The following is a 13,378-nucleotide window of genomic DNA, read 5'->3' as shown; positions in this document are numbered from 1 at the left end:
ATAAACCAAACAAGATTCATCTTGATGATATAACACGAGATTACTGCATTTTACTCAAAGGGGTTGTCCCACCTGGTCATTTATAGCATGTCAACAGGATAACACCTCTGGTGCCTACTTCTATCAAGAACAGGGCCTGTCTCATATCTTGAGGAATGGAGAGGTGGCCGTGAATGCACTGCTCTCTCCATTCTCTTCCATAGGACTTCTGAAACTAACAGAGCACTCTAATCTAATTTTGGAGGTTCTACAGAAGTGAATGGAGAGAGCTGCATGTGCACCCACCTCTCCATTCCCAGTGGTGCAAGACAGACTCTGTTTTTTAGGGGAACAGGTCCCAGACATTTATGGCATATGCTGTGGACAGAGGTTGCAATAACGCCTCTACAAACATCTAGGTCACCTGCAAGGCAATTTTACTCTCTGAAAAAAGTCAAATGGGTATTAAGTTTTTTTCTTATTTACCACCATCCCCAAAAATAAACATTGATAAGTCCTATGCACCCAAAAAATTGGTACCAATGAAAACTACATCTTGCCCTGCAAAAAACAAGCCCTCAGTAGTGCAAAAATGAATGAGTTCTGGCTCTTGGAATGGGGTGAAATGACGAGACGTGCTATTATGGTTCAGAAGTAGTAAAAACACATAAAAGGATACGTATTGATATCTCCCTAATCGTAACGTCCCACAGAATTACAGCAATATTAATTATGCCACACAGTGACTGTCGAAAATATAAAATGCCAAATTGCTTTTTTCCCCCCCAGTTATCATCCTAAAAAGGTAATAAAAGTTAATAAACTACTTGTACCCCAAAATGCTCTCAAACAATGGCAAGACTGACAGGAAAATAACAGTAATGCCCAGAAAAAAAAAAAAAGCACCGAGCACCTTATCTTGTACTCCACCTCGAATGAAAATATTCCTCAAAATGCTAAGAGTAGTATTTTTACTCTTCCGGAAAACATGTGGCGTGACCTCTGGCTGTAGAATATGCCATAAAAGTCCAAATGGGATAACCCTTTAATATGTGGTGAAACCTTTAGAAAACAACTACTTAAAATTGTCCGAAATGATATCCAGTGTACATACAGTATGCCATAATGAAGAGTCCACACAGTCTTGTCAATTGCTCATCACCAATAATACAGTACACTGGAATGGTTAATAACCGGTTCCTCATCCGAGTTTGTGACACTCCCAGCACATCCTGCTTGCCAGAGATTTTTAGGACATGCTGGCAGTGGTGGTTCACACGAGTCACGAGCTAAAGAACAGTGCAACAAAAAGTACTGTATTATGCTACTGTACACAACATTCATATGAGGAATATTGTATTGTATATAGGCATCCACTTTTCATCTTCAGCAGTGGTAGATCACCACTGAGAAGCCAATCTGAGAGTAATCAAATTCTCCATAATGGTAGCCAGATATGGTCCACCTCATATTACTTTGAGCTAACATTCGATGCACCTCACGAGACACAATACTATATTTCCTGGTGCTGAATTTTTTTGCTGGCTCAGCTAGGAAGTAGCATTATAAGTGGTCTTCAACAGGAAAGAGAGGTTGTCTTACATCAATGGATGGCATGTAATACTCATTACTGCAGGAGAAATATATGGCCTGCCGCAACTTCCCCCAGAGATACCAGCTGATCACCGAGGATTTAGGGAGCTGGACACACATTGATCAACTGATCTTTGGAATCGTTATATTTTGAAAAGGAATTGTTTTCATTAGACAACCCCTTTAATAATGATACATTTCCTAATTTCAGAGTATGGCTTAGGGTACTTTCACACTAGCGGTTTTCTTTTCCGGCATAGAGTTCCGTCCTAGGGGCTCTATACTGGAAAAGAACTGATCAGTTTTATCCTAATGCATTCTGAATGGAGAGCAATCCGTTCAGGATGCATCAGGATGTCTTCAGTTCAGTCTTTTTGACTTTTCAGGATGGAGATAATACCGCAGCATGCTGTGGTTTTATCTCCGGCCCAAAAAACTGAACACTTGCCTGAATTTTTTTTCCCATAGGAATGTATTACTGCCGCATTGACTGATCCGGTATTCCGGTCTGCGCCTGCGCAGACCTTTAAATATGTGAGAAAAAATAAATACCTGATCCATTTTGCTGGATGACACAGGAAAAACGGATCTGGTATTGCAATGTATTTTTCAGACTGATCAGGCATTTTTCAGACTGATCAGGATCCTGATCAGTCTGAAAAATGCCTGATCAGTCAGAAAAATGACATGCGTGTGCATACAGTGTGCCTGATTCAGACAACAGAACTGCCTGCCGGAATCAAACAACACAAGTGTGAAAGTACTCTAAGCTGAAGATAACATGATGGTCAAGTCAGTCACTCACAGACAGAGTAAAAAGGTTCATACAAGCAATAATATGCATCCATACAAACCATTTACATCTTTCTGTTCTTTTTGTCATTATGTGCATGGTAACAATGGCTGTCAAATATATTCACACAAATGTTTTATTTCCCATTGTCAAAATTCACATGGGACACTTCATATTACCAACATTTAACATCCGTCAGTAATCAAAGACAGATTTAGTTAGTCCTACATCATACGTTCGCTTTTGTCAGTTACCTCTTATTGTGTCAGATACTCCAGAAACAAAATGTAAGAAACTTTTCACTTATTGCTGATATATGGATATCACATCGGAATATTACAACCAAATGTACCGGTGTGTATATTGATGGGCAGTATAGACAGAAATCACAAGTTCACCCAAAAACTGTACTCCCAAGTTTAGAATCCAAGAGAAAGTTTTGAGTAACAGCTGCCCCCAACTTATTGTACCCACAGAAGCCTTCCCTAGACTTTCACCCTAGTTTACATAAAGCGCTGCAGACTACTATGGTGGCGCTATATATTATTAAATATGGGTGCCACCTACATGCTAAAACCAGTGCACACCACAGAGATATGAAACCTTTCACTATAGCCAAATCCACCTAAACAACATGAAACTATTCTGTACAACAGCAAGGTTTAAAGAGGTTCTCTGTGTAACTGATTGGAAGAATCTGAAGAGACAGCACTAGAGATAAGCGAATTTCCGGTTATGAAATTAGTTTGCAATTTGTTTACTGGTAAAAGGCGAATTGCGTTATGGATTCCGTTACCACGGACCATAGAGCAATTCTATGACGGAATGCATAACGGAATGCCTTTAGAGTCATTCCGTTATTCATTCTGTCATTATAGAAGTCTATGGGCTGCAAAACAGATCCGTCCCGTTTCCGTTATGCAGGAGAGGACTGATCCGAACTGATCCGTTTTGCAGCCCATAGACTTCTATTATGACGGAATGAATAACGGAATGACTCTAAAGGCATTCCGTTATGCATTCTGTCATAGAATTGCGCTATGGTCCGTGGTAACGGAATCCATAACGCAATTCGGCTTTTACCAGTAAACGGAGCGCGAACGAAGCACGAGAACTCATTTTTGCCTTCTCTGCTGTCAGCACAGTGGTAATCCAGTATTGTTTTATTTTTTTAGTATCTCAGGGTCTAGGCATAGTGGACAAGGGAGGCAGCAGAGAATGGTTCAGGGGTCTGAACTTTAAAGCATTTCTAAATCCAACATTTTGAGAATAGAACTGAACGAGTAGCATGAAATCCTGACAATCCCCCTGGTTGTAAACAACGATGTTATACTCTAAAACAGTTGTGCCCAACCTGCAGTCCTCCAGCTGTTGCAAAACTACAACTCCCAGCATTCCTGGACAGCCTGGGAGTTGTAGTTTTGCAACAGCGGGAGAACCGCAGGTCGAGTATCCCTGCTCTAAAACACAGAATTCTCTCCCAACCAGCTTCTCCCTGCACAGCTTGGACAGTCTATCCCTATATCCTATGAGTATAGGAAGAGACTTGTCAATAAAGCCAAGCTGGCAGGAGAAACAGCCGATGGAGAGTCATCCTTGCGACTCGTCTCTTCATTCCTGGCATGTTTTGAAACGGTTTTATCTGAAATGCTACAGAATGAGAGTATAAAATAACTGGCTGCAAGAATTTGGGCAGTATGAAATTACAAACGGGTTCCCTTTACACAGACACTCATTTAAAAAAAAAAAAAGACCAAAAAAACCTCTTCTTGTGCCCAACCTGTGGTCCTCCAGCTGTTGCAAAACTACAACTCCCAGCATGCCTGTGTATGGGAGCAATCATATCAGCTGTACTCCCTCCACTCTGGGGCTGAGCTCAGGACAATGTGACAATTAGAGGTGCAGCCTACAAAAACTGATGAAAGATATCATATACCGAGCTTATTCTGAAAAGTCACCTAAAGCATCAGAAACAATAATATATTGTAATCCACCTAAATACATCAGGTTTCACCATTTCATTTCTAAATATTTCTGCCCAGGAAGCCAAGGTCAATAAAAAGTCAAATAAAACTTGAATAGGTTCAGTGGAACCAGGAGAAGCAATTGTCTGAACTGTAAATTAGGAATTAGTGTTTGAAGAACACATTGATCAATGAAAACGTAATGGTGTAAAATCCAAAAGGATGAACTTTTTAAACAAGTTGCAATACAGTCAGGTCTTATGCACTTGACCATATTTTCAATCCATGTGCTATTCAGATTTATTGCGGATGCGTTCTTTTTCCGTTCTGCAAACTATGGAAGGTTTCCTATTTTGGTCTGTTTCTGGATGAGAATAGCCCATTCTACTTATGCAGATGAAGATAAGGACATGGTCATTTGTAGGAGGCCATCAGTTGTTTAAGAACCTTGGCTTTACTAGGAAGCACTATAAAGATCTACATCAATTTTACAATACTATATTTGTGAATATCCAAAGTGAGACTGCTGATTTAAGAGTAACAGATCTACGACAATGTGTGTTGTATCACAGATCTGCCACAGATTTGCAATGTGGAATTTAATACAGTTGCTTTAAGGAGAGAACAATGGCAGATCTCAGTTATTTCTAAACATACCCCAAGGGTAGGTTCACACCAAGTTTTTGGAGTAGGTTTTGAAGCAGATTTTCCTGCAGGTTTTTCAGCCAAAGCCAGAATTGAACTTGAAAGGAATCGGAAATATAAAGCAAGGACTTTTCCTTCCTGCTGGATAAACCTTTGGCAAAAAAAAAATAAAAATCTGCCTCAAAAAGTCTTCCAGAAAACTCAGTGTGAACCTACCCTAAGGGTACAGCTATATGGTCAAGTTTCTTCATGCAGTTTTGAAAGCCAAAATCAAGAATGGAGCCTAAAAAGGAAAAAAGCACACAGGACACTTGCCACTTCTCTTTTTCGAACAAGCAGCGTTTTCTACAGTGTGGATCGCTAAATGCTATCATTTGCATTTTGCCAATGAGCAAAGATTACAACGGTTGAACTTTTACAATTGACATGTAACTTTCTGTCACCAAATTTAACCCTATAAAGCTGTCTGACATTAGCGATGTGCTAATGTCAGCTAAACCTAACTAGCCTATTCCTACTTTTATCTATGCCCCCGTTACGCCAGAAATCTAACTTTTATAATATGCAAATTAGCCTCTAGGAGCGGGGGGGGGGGGGGGTAGCGTTGTTCCTGCTCCTACAGGCTCCGTTGTCACCTCCCTCCAAGTCCTGATTGACAGGGCCAGGGTAGCGCTCGCATCTGTCTGCCAGCCCTGTGCTCTGGTGAAATCTCGTGCCGTTCAGTATTCGGCGCAGGCGTGGTGAGGGAAAGAGGCTCACAGGCGACAAAGATGGGAGAACGGAGCTTCTAGGAGCAGAAAGAAACAACGCCCCCCCCCCCCCCTAGAGGCTAATTAGCATATTATAAAAGTTAGATTTCTGGCGTAACGGGGGCATAGATAAAAGTAGGAAGAGGCTCGTTAGGTTCAGCTGACATTAGCACATCGCACATGTACAGCTAGCTTAATAGGGTTAAATCTGGTGACAGAAACCCTGTAATTGTGTATACTGGTGTGTTCTGCTTACAGATCACTTCTGCTGGGAGTTCCTCCACCTCACATGCAGGTATACAGTGTCTCATGTATTTTATAAGGTATATTGTTGCTATCACAGTAATACACACATGCACCTCAGCTGCTGCAGAACCTCATTTTGATGAAGAGGACACAAAACAAAGCTATCAATTTCTGCAGATGATGAGTATTAAATAAAATAAGTAATAATGTCATCTTACTACAGAGTTCGATAACCTGTATAAAACTTTTACATGTCTTTCAAGTAATATCCGATCGCATAGATGATAATTCTGTAAAATAATGTTATTTGCCAAATATTTCATTATAGTCATTCTGCTAGTAAAGTGCAGGTCAAAAATTCACATTACCTTCCTGCACCCCATAGCCAAGACAGACAGACTAGTTGGGAGACAAGTGCGAGAAATGTTAGATTTCCTGTCTACTACTGAAATAATGCATTGCAAATTATGTGCAGTGTATTGCTATTCATGCGGTTTCCCAATGCCTTATTTGAATTAGCTTTTATTGGATGATAACAGTGAGCAAAAGAGCCGCGATACAATTTCTAGACACGAGCGAAGTTTTCAAAAATTATATTCGGATGATTCGCCCAAAAAACTGATTTGATCGGTTACGAAGTGCGTTATAAATCAGCTATTTCCTGGCCTGCAGGGAGAGTGTATCTCAGTGTACGTGACTGTGCACCCCAGAAACATGCATAGCTTGTCTGTTGTGGTAGTGAAGCACTTACTCTGCGTCAGTATGACAGGCAGGTCACAGGTGTCACTCAGACTCAGTTCACACTACACGTTTTTGGTCAGTTAAGGGTCAAAAACGGACCAAATAACTGAAGTGTGAACTAGTCTGCAGATTCCACATAGATTGCTAGAGAACCTGTTCTGTTACACACTAATACAAGTAGTGGCCCATGACAAAAGGGAGAGGGTATCAGCAATAGGTTTGAATTGACATCACTGTATTTTTCTCTTCTTCTGATCAATCAGAAGAACAACGCCCCAAAAAACGGATCCTGTCTTTTTAGCATCCGCCTTCACACGGTCAGTAACTGATAAGTACTTGTAAGGCCCAAAAAAAAACAAAAAAACAGCAGTGGGTCCAAAACAGAGATGACACGTGATGGGAATATTTGGATGTCTTCTGTGTTTTGTACCCACTCCTGCTTTTGGCTTCCAAATCATGGTCAAATCCTGAGGCAAAATACTGACCATGTTTTTCATTTTTCTGTTCTTCAGACAGATCAGAAGGGTAAAATAAATGGTGATGCCAACAAGGCCAAACAGGGACACTATTGTGTCATGTCCCCTGGCAAGCCAGACTTATCAGCATCTGCACCAGGATGTGAAGGAGTGGAATGACATCATTGTAGAGGACCTTTCATCAGGCTAGCTCTAGTCTAATTATTATCCTACTTTATAGGGCGGCCCCCACTGAGGCCATGGCATTTTTTTTTTTAAAGAACCCCCCGTTCGTCCGCTGTTGGCCGCGTATATTTTGGTGCATTATATTATAATGAGGTGACTCTGTTATACTAGGCGGAGACTTGTATTTTCCCTGTGAGTGGTTATCTTCTCTCTGGCTGTGAGCGCATCCAATCAGAGCGCCCCGCTCTTAGCCAGGGAGAATGAGCTCAAGTTCTCGCAAGCGATTCTTCCGGGGTGCTCTGATTGGATGCGCTCACAGCCAGGGAGAAAATAACCACTCACAGGGAAAATACAAGTCTCTGCCTAGTATAACCGAGTCGCCTCGTTATAATATAAGGCAACAAAATATACAGGGCCAACAGCAGATGAACGGGGGTTCCTTTAGAATTTTTTTTTTTTTAAGTGCCATGGCATATGGCATCAGTGGGGGCCGCCCAATAAGATAGGATAATAATTAGACTAGAGCTAGCCTTATGAAATGTCCTCTTTAATACTGTATTAGTGGCGACTGACAAAGTGGCCTTCTCAAAGGGCCTGAGCAAACTGCAGGTGTCACGCAAGAGCTGCCATTGGCTAACATCGAAGTTACACAGGGAAGTGTATCATCAAGAAAACGTTCACAGCCTTCCTCGGCTCATATAGTCGGTCCAACATGTGGAGGGTGGATTTCCAACGTGTGAAAACGTTGCATATGAGGCGATGTTGGGGAACACCATTCTGCCTTTGCAGCTCAAGGAGGGCGTGTTTTGCAGGGTAAGAGAGGCTAAAGTGCAAGCCCAGTTTCCTGGCCATTTTCAAGAAGTCTTGAGGTTGGGTGGAAGAATTCAGGAACCGGTTTACAACCAGATTAAATACATGTGCCATGCAGGGTGCATGGGTCAGCCCTCCTGACGCAGCGCCGACACAATGTTCTTCCCATTATCGGTACCATAGTTCTGATCTTCAGTTGGCAAGGAGACAAACAGGATTCGATTTTTTGGTTGATTACACCAAGAAGTTCCTCACCAGTGTGACATCGCCCATGCTGGCCAGGTGCGGAACAGCATGACACCGCCGTGCTCTGAATAGGTGATATGCTGGAGGACCACTCCGAACTGTGCCTACAGTGGAGGCTGAGGACAAGATGGAGGATGATAAGGGCATTGGCACCGCAGAGGCTGCATTGCCATCACTTGGCCAAGTTGCTGGTGTGCCTAGGCCAGAACCACCTGTGGACTGTAAAGGACATATATTGTCTTCGACCATAGTTACAGCTCGACACGCCGGCACTGCTGTGAACTGTACCAGACACAGACAGGCTCAAGGACTGGCCCACCTTCTGCTGTACGTACATATGCAGAGCTGGTACAGCTTTTTTTTTTTTTTTTTTTTTAGAGAAGTAGTGACCGCTTGGGACTCTCCACCTTGGCTCAGCACAAGCCATCATTTCTCTAAAATGTGCAGAGTCAACCACATGATAAGGGAGGGACTGCTGTACCAGCAGCTTGGCCAGGAGCAGGTTCAACTTCTGCTCTGTTGGATGAGTGCACGGATACTGTTGTCTCTTTGCAATGCCTCGGTGATCGATTGCTGACGAAATGCGTGAGCATTAGGACCAGTAGACGATGGGAAGGAAACACGGCTCCCTTGTGCTGAGGTTTTGGAGCCGTGACTGCTGGAAGGGTCGGGGCTGCTGGGAGATGCGTCAGGCTGTACCAGTACATTAGCGCCACAGTTTTCCCAGGCCACTTTATGGTGACGCTCCATGTGTTGACGCAGGGCTGTGGTGCCAACATTGACACCCTGGATGCATTTCACCTTCTGCCCACAGATGCTACATACAGCCACGCTGACGTCATCAAGCAACTTGATGAAAAATTCCCACACCAGTGAATATGGCATTTTACGCCACGACTCCATGCTGACTGCCTGATGCTGCCTCCATGAAGCTGTGCACTGTTAGTTGTTTCTGGACAGGTAGGCTCCTGAGTAGCAGACGGTCTATCCCTGGCACGTTTGACTCCAGATCTCACACTGCTTCTACCCTGCTGGATCATCAGCACGCTACCACTCTGCTGTTGTCTCACGGGCCTGCTGCCACCCTTGCCAACTGATGATGATGAAGCCCCCTCTTCACCCGGCTCCAATTTAAAATTGGCTACATCATGATCCACTACTGTCTGCTCGTCACTTATGTCACTCTCACCAGTCTCATTGCTGCGTCCCTGACTGCTCTTAATACCTACTCCCACATGACTCATCATTGCTACTTGCACGCCTACAGGAGGAAGCAGTGGACCTCTCCTCCAAATCTGCACTGGGCAGTAGCTGCTGACAGAACCCAGTAATATTTCCCTCGCTGAAAAGCAGAGCTGGAGGCATACATCACCTGCCTGGCAGAAGGAGCAGAAAAGGAAAGAGACAGGTCAGGGCACACAGCTCGTTCCTGGGCCATACCAACTAAGTGTGGTGTCAGAGGAACCCACAGACTCCTGGCTGTGGGTGTCTGATGTCAGTTGAGATGATGTTGAAGACTGAGTCAACCATTCCAGGACAGTGAGATTGGTCATCAAAACACGACCGTTGGATGACACTGCCAGCTCTGGCCTGTTGCTGTGACTGCAGCCACCACCCCCCTTCTGCTCGTACTTCAGCTGGCTCCAACAACATTTTTGCCACTGCTCGTTTATTTGTAGGACCCTGGCACCTCTTTATTGGATATACTGTACAGTAACAGTAACTGCATATGCATATGTAAAATCAGTTATTCAATGTCAATGTGGACAACCCACTAACGGTTATATTACATAGGTTATCGCCTGAATATGTGACTCAAGGTCTAATGGAATTGCTTATCTAATAAATCAGGTGGACACCACATTACACAGGGTATTCACCTCACCCCAATAAGAGAATAAAGGCGTTCTAGAATCACTAAGCTATTAAACAAGGTGGGCACCCAAATAACAGATAACTTACACAGCTTATTCACCCCAATTTGAGAATATTGGCGTTATAGAATTATCTACTTATTAAACAAGGTGGGAACTGTTCAGTTACATAGCTCTGTGCCCTACACAGGGGATTGATGCAAACTGCACTGTCTCCTAAGGATCCCTTCAGCTTACAGATCCTGCACTGTGCTGCAGTCTCCCTATGCCCTCCCTACAGTGTCTGAAAACTCTCTCTACAATCTCCCTACACTGTCCCTATGCCAGATTACACTATTAAAAGGTCTGTAAAAGACTTTCCCTAGCACTTGTCACATCTCTCAGTTCACTGTAAAATGGTGGAGACCGGGCAGGATGAGGCTTTTTATAGGGCTATGACATCACAGGGGCTGGCTATCTGCTGATTGGATGGCTGCACGGCATTATGGGTGATCCCTCGATCCTGGGCTTCTTACTTTCACTTTGTAACAGGTGCAGCAGCCATTTTAGAAAAAATCTGATTCGTTACCACGAAGCGCGAGGAAATTCAGGTTAATGGAGAATCAAATTTTTCCTGAAATTCTGATCGAATTCCACTTCTTTAACTTTGGTTTGCTCGACACTAGCAATTACAACACGTTGAGGCAGCATAGAGTAGGCATATTTTATATCATAAGGTAGGATGAAACAAATGCCTCTCATTGAATTAGGCAGCAGCTTGCAAGAATGCCATCTCAGAGAGGCTGTGCCAAGTGGCGAAGTTCAGCAATAGCTGGCGAGAGTCACAGGTTGCAGAAGCTTGAGATGAACTGCATCTTCTTTTTTCTTCGCACCAGCAGAATATAAATTAAATACGATTCAGGCTCTGTACTTGTGAGCCCTGAAAAACCTTCAAAAATCTATCCTTGATCTCAGCAAACATGACAGAGAACAATGTTATTTATGCATTCATTTATCTTTTCATCAAGGGCGGCTTATGTGGTCTTTACTGACTTTGGTATCTCATCACCACTGTCGCATTGTATGCACTTGTAACAAGGATAATGGATCTTAGCTTACAATGCCTACTGACTCAGTCTAGAGCCTCGTAAAACAAACGGCTATAAATGCCCCCATCGTGGCCCAAATCTGGATGAATAAAAATGAAGATCTTGTCAAATAATAAAGTGACAGGTTTATTTAGAGAGCAGGAGAGCAAACAGAAAAGTGCAGCTCTCTCCAGTCTGTAGGAATGCTGCCATCTATCTGCCGCTCAGCAGAATGCATGGCTCATTGAAAACCCAACGCTACACTTGAAACACAGTATTGCTCAGTTTAGTAAATATCAGGGGACCCGACGGCATAATGACGGTGAATGTGAGATTAGAAGCGAGCATTTTCTTTTAACCTCAACACTTCTCAGGAAAAAAAATAAAAAATAATATTTCCAAAAAGAAAACATTTTCAAACTGTAATATAAGGCCCCAAGCAGTTGTCTATGCTCATACTAGTTGTCATGCTTAAATTCTGTTGTCCCATGGTTTTTTGCTTTGACATTGAGGACAAACCCGTTTTTATTTTTATTTTTTTACCTTTTTACGGAGTGCCTCCGATGATTTCATATTAAACCCAATAAATAAATTGTGCAGGTGCCCAGTAAGATGATTAATATATACAGAATATAAGATATTTGTACATCGGGTCTTATATATATATATATATATATATATATATATATATACTGCCCAGACGAGATAGTAAATATCTATTCACCACATTTGATTAACATATTTTAACAAATGGGGCACAATATATAAGAATTCAAACTTATAAAATCTGCACAGTCCTATCAGTCAACCTGGACCAGCAACTATAAGTCTATGGAAGCATGTTTCACCTGTAGTGCACCAGTAACTATTATGTAATAGAAAGTATCATATCCATCACAAATTCAAAATGAGCAACATCCACAGGAAGCAGATAAAAACGAATACGCAAAAATAAACCTAATAACGGTAAAGATAAAATAAAGCCGTTGCGTTAGCACAATAATTCTAAATTCTATTGTACTTTTTCCTTATACGTAAGTACCTAATAATACATGTATACAGTATCTATATTCCCCTATAAAAAGCAATACTTAAAGGGTACAGTTACAATGTTTTCTATACAAGTAAAAGTTTTAAAAAGTTATATTAAAAATAATTAAGTTAAATATCTAAAGTTTTAGAACATTTTACAGGGATTTATCACAGGTAGCTTTATTTGGAGAAAATTATGCATAAAGTTTGATAGCCTGACCCACTTAAAGTGTATCTGCCTTCTATGCACGGAGGAGACAGTCAGTCACTTACACCTGTGTAAAGTCCTAGTGAACTTGTAAAAAGCATGCAGAAAGCCAGAATATACTATATGGAGAAAAGCCCAGTAAGGGGACATTCACACACAGGTTTTTGCTGGCGTTTCTCTGCAATACTGCATTTTAGTGGTGTATTCTGCACCTGAGGTTTTTCTTGCTGTATTTTTGGCAGAAAATACATCAGCTTCTTCGGCACTCCAGCTGTTGTGAAACTACAACTCCCAGCATGCTCTTTCCAGAATTTAGAGAGCATCAAAGCAAGTGTGCATGACGGGAGATGTAGTTTCACAACACCTGGAGTGCCGGAGGCTACGGACCCCTGGTCTATGGGAAATACAAAATGCAAACCACACTTCTCTTAATTAGGTGTTGTTCATGGCCTTTCCAGCTTCCTTTAAAAAAACGAAGCATGCTGAAGCGCTTGGCGTTTTTTTTGACAACACGTTCTATATAGGGGAAAGAACCACAAAGAAAACGCTAGTGGTAAAATAGACTGTTTGCAAAAAATGCACAAAAACAGAGCAAAAAAAAAAAGTTATTCTGGCATTTTTTTTTATGTCACGAAAAACTAGTGTCAAATTAATGTGGACTCCTAAGGGTAACTGCACACAACGTGGATTATGTGTAGTTCTTTCCACAATGATTTTCATACGAAATAAATTGCAGTCTAATACAGTACCAGTAAAGTGAAGGAGATTTGAAAAATGTCATGCTCTTTTC

At 42.0% G+C, this 13,378-nt stretch overlaps 1 protein-coding gene across 1 annotated transcript in view; it reads right to left on the bottom strand.

The window, feature by feature from the left end:
• Positions 1–13,378, bottom strand: part of FAM172A (family with sequence similarity 172 member A) — a 525,893-nt gene that overhangs the window by 357,892 nt on the left and 154,623 nt on the right. The gene's annotated exons all lie outside the window — the stretch shown is intronic.

This window comes from Bufo gargarizans, chromosome 1, assembly GCF_014858855.1.
Source record: "Bufo gargarizans isolate SCDJY-AF-19 chromosome 1, ASM1485885v1, whole genome shotgun sequence".
In the NCBI taxonomy this organism is placed as follows: Eukaryota; Metazoa; Chordata; class Amphibia; order Anura; family Bufonidae; genus Bufo; species Bufo gargarizans.
Note: the sequence above shows the minus strand (reverse complement) of the source record. Positions and strands in the feature narration are given on the sequence as shown.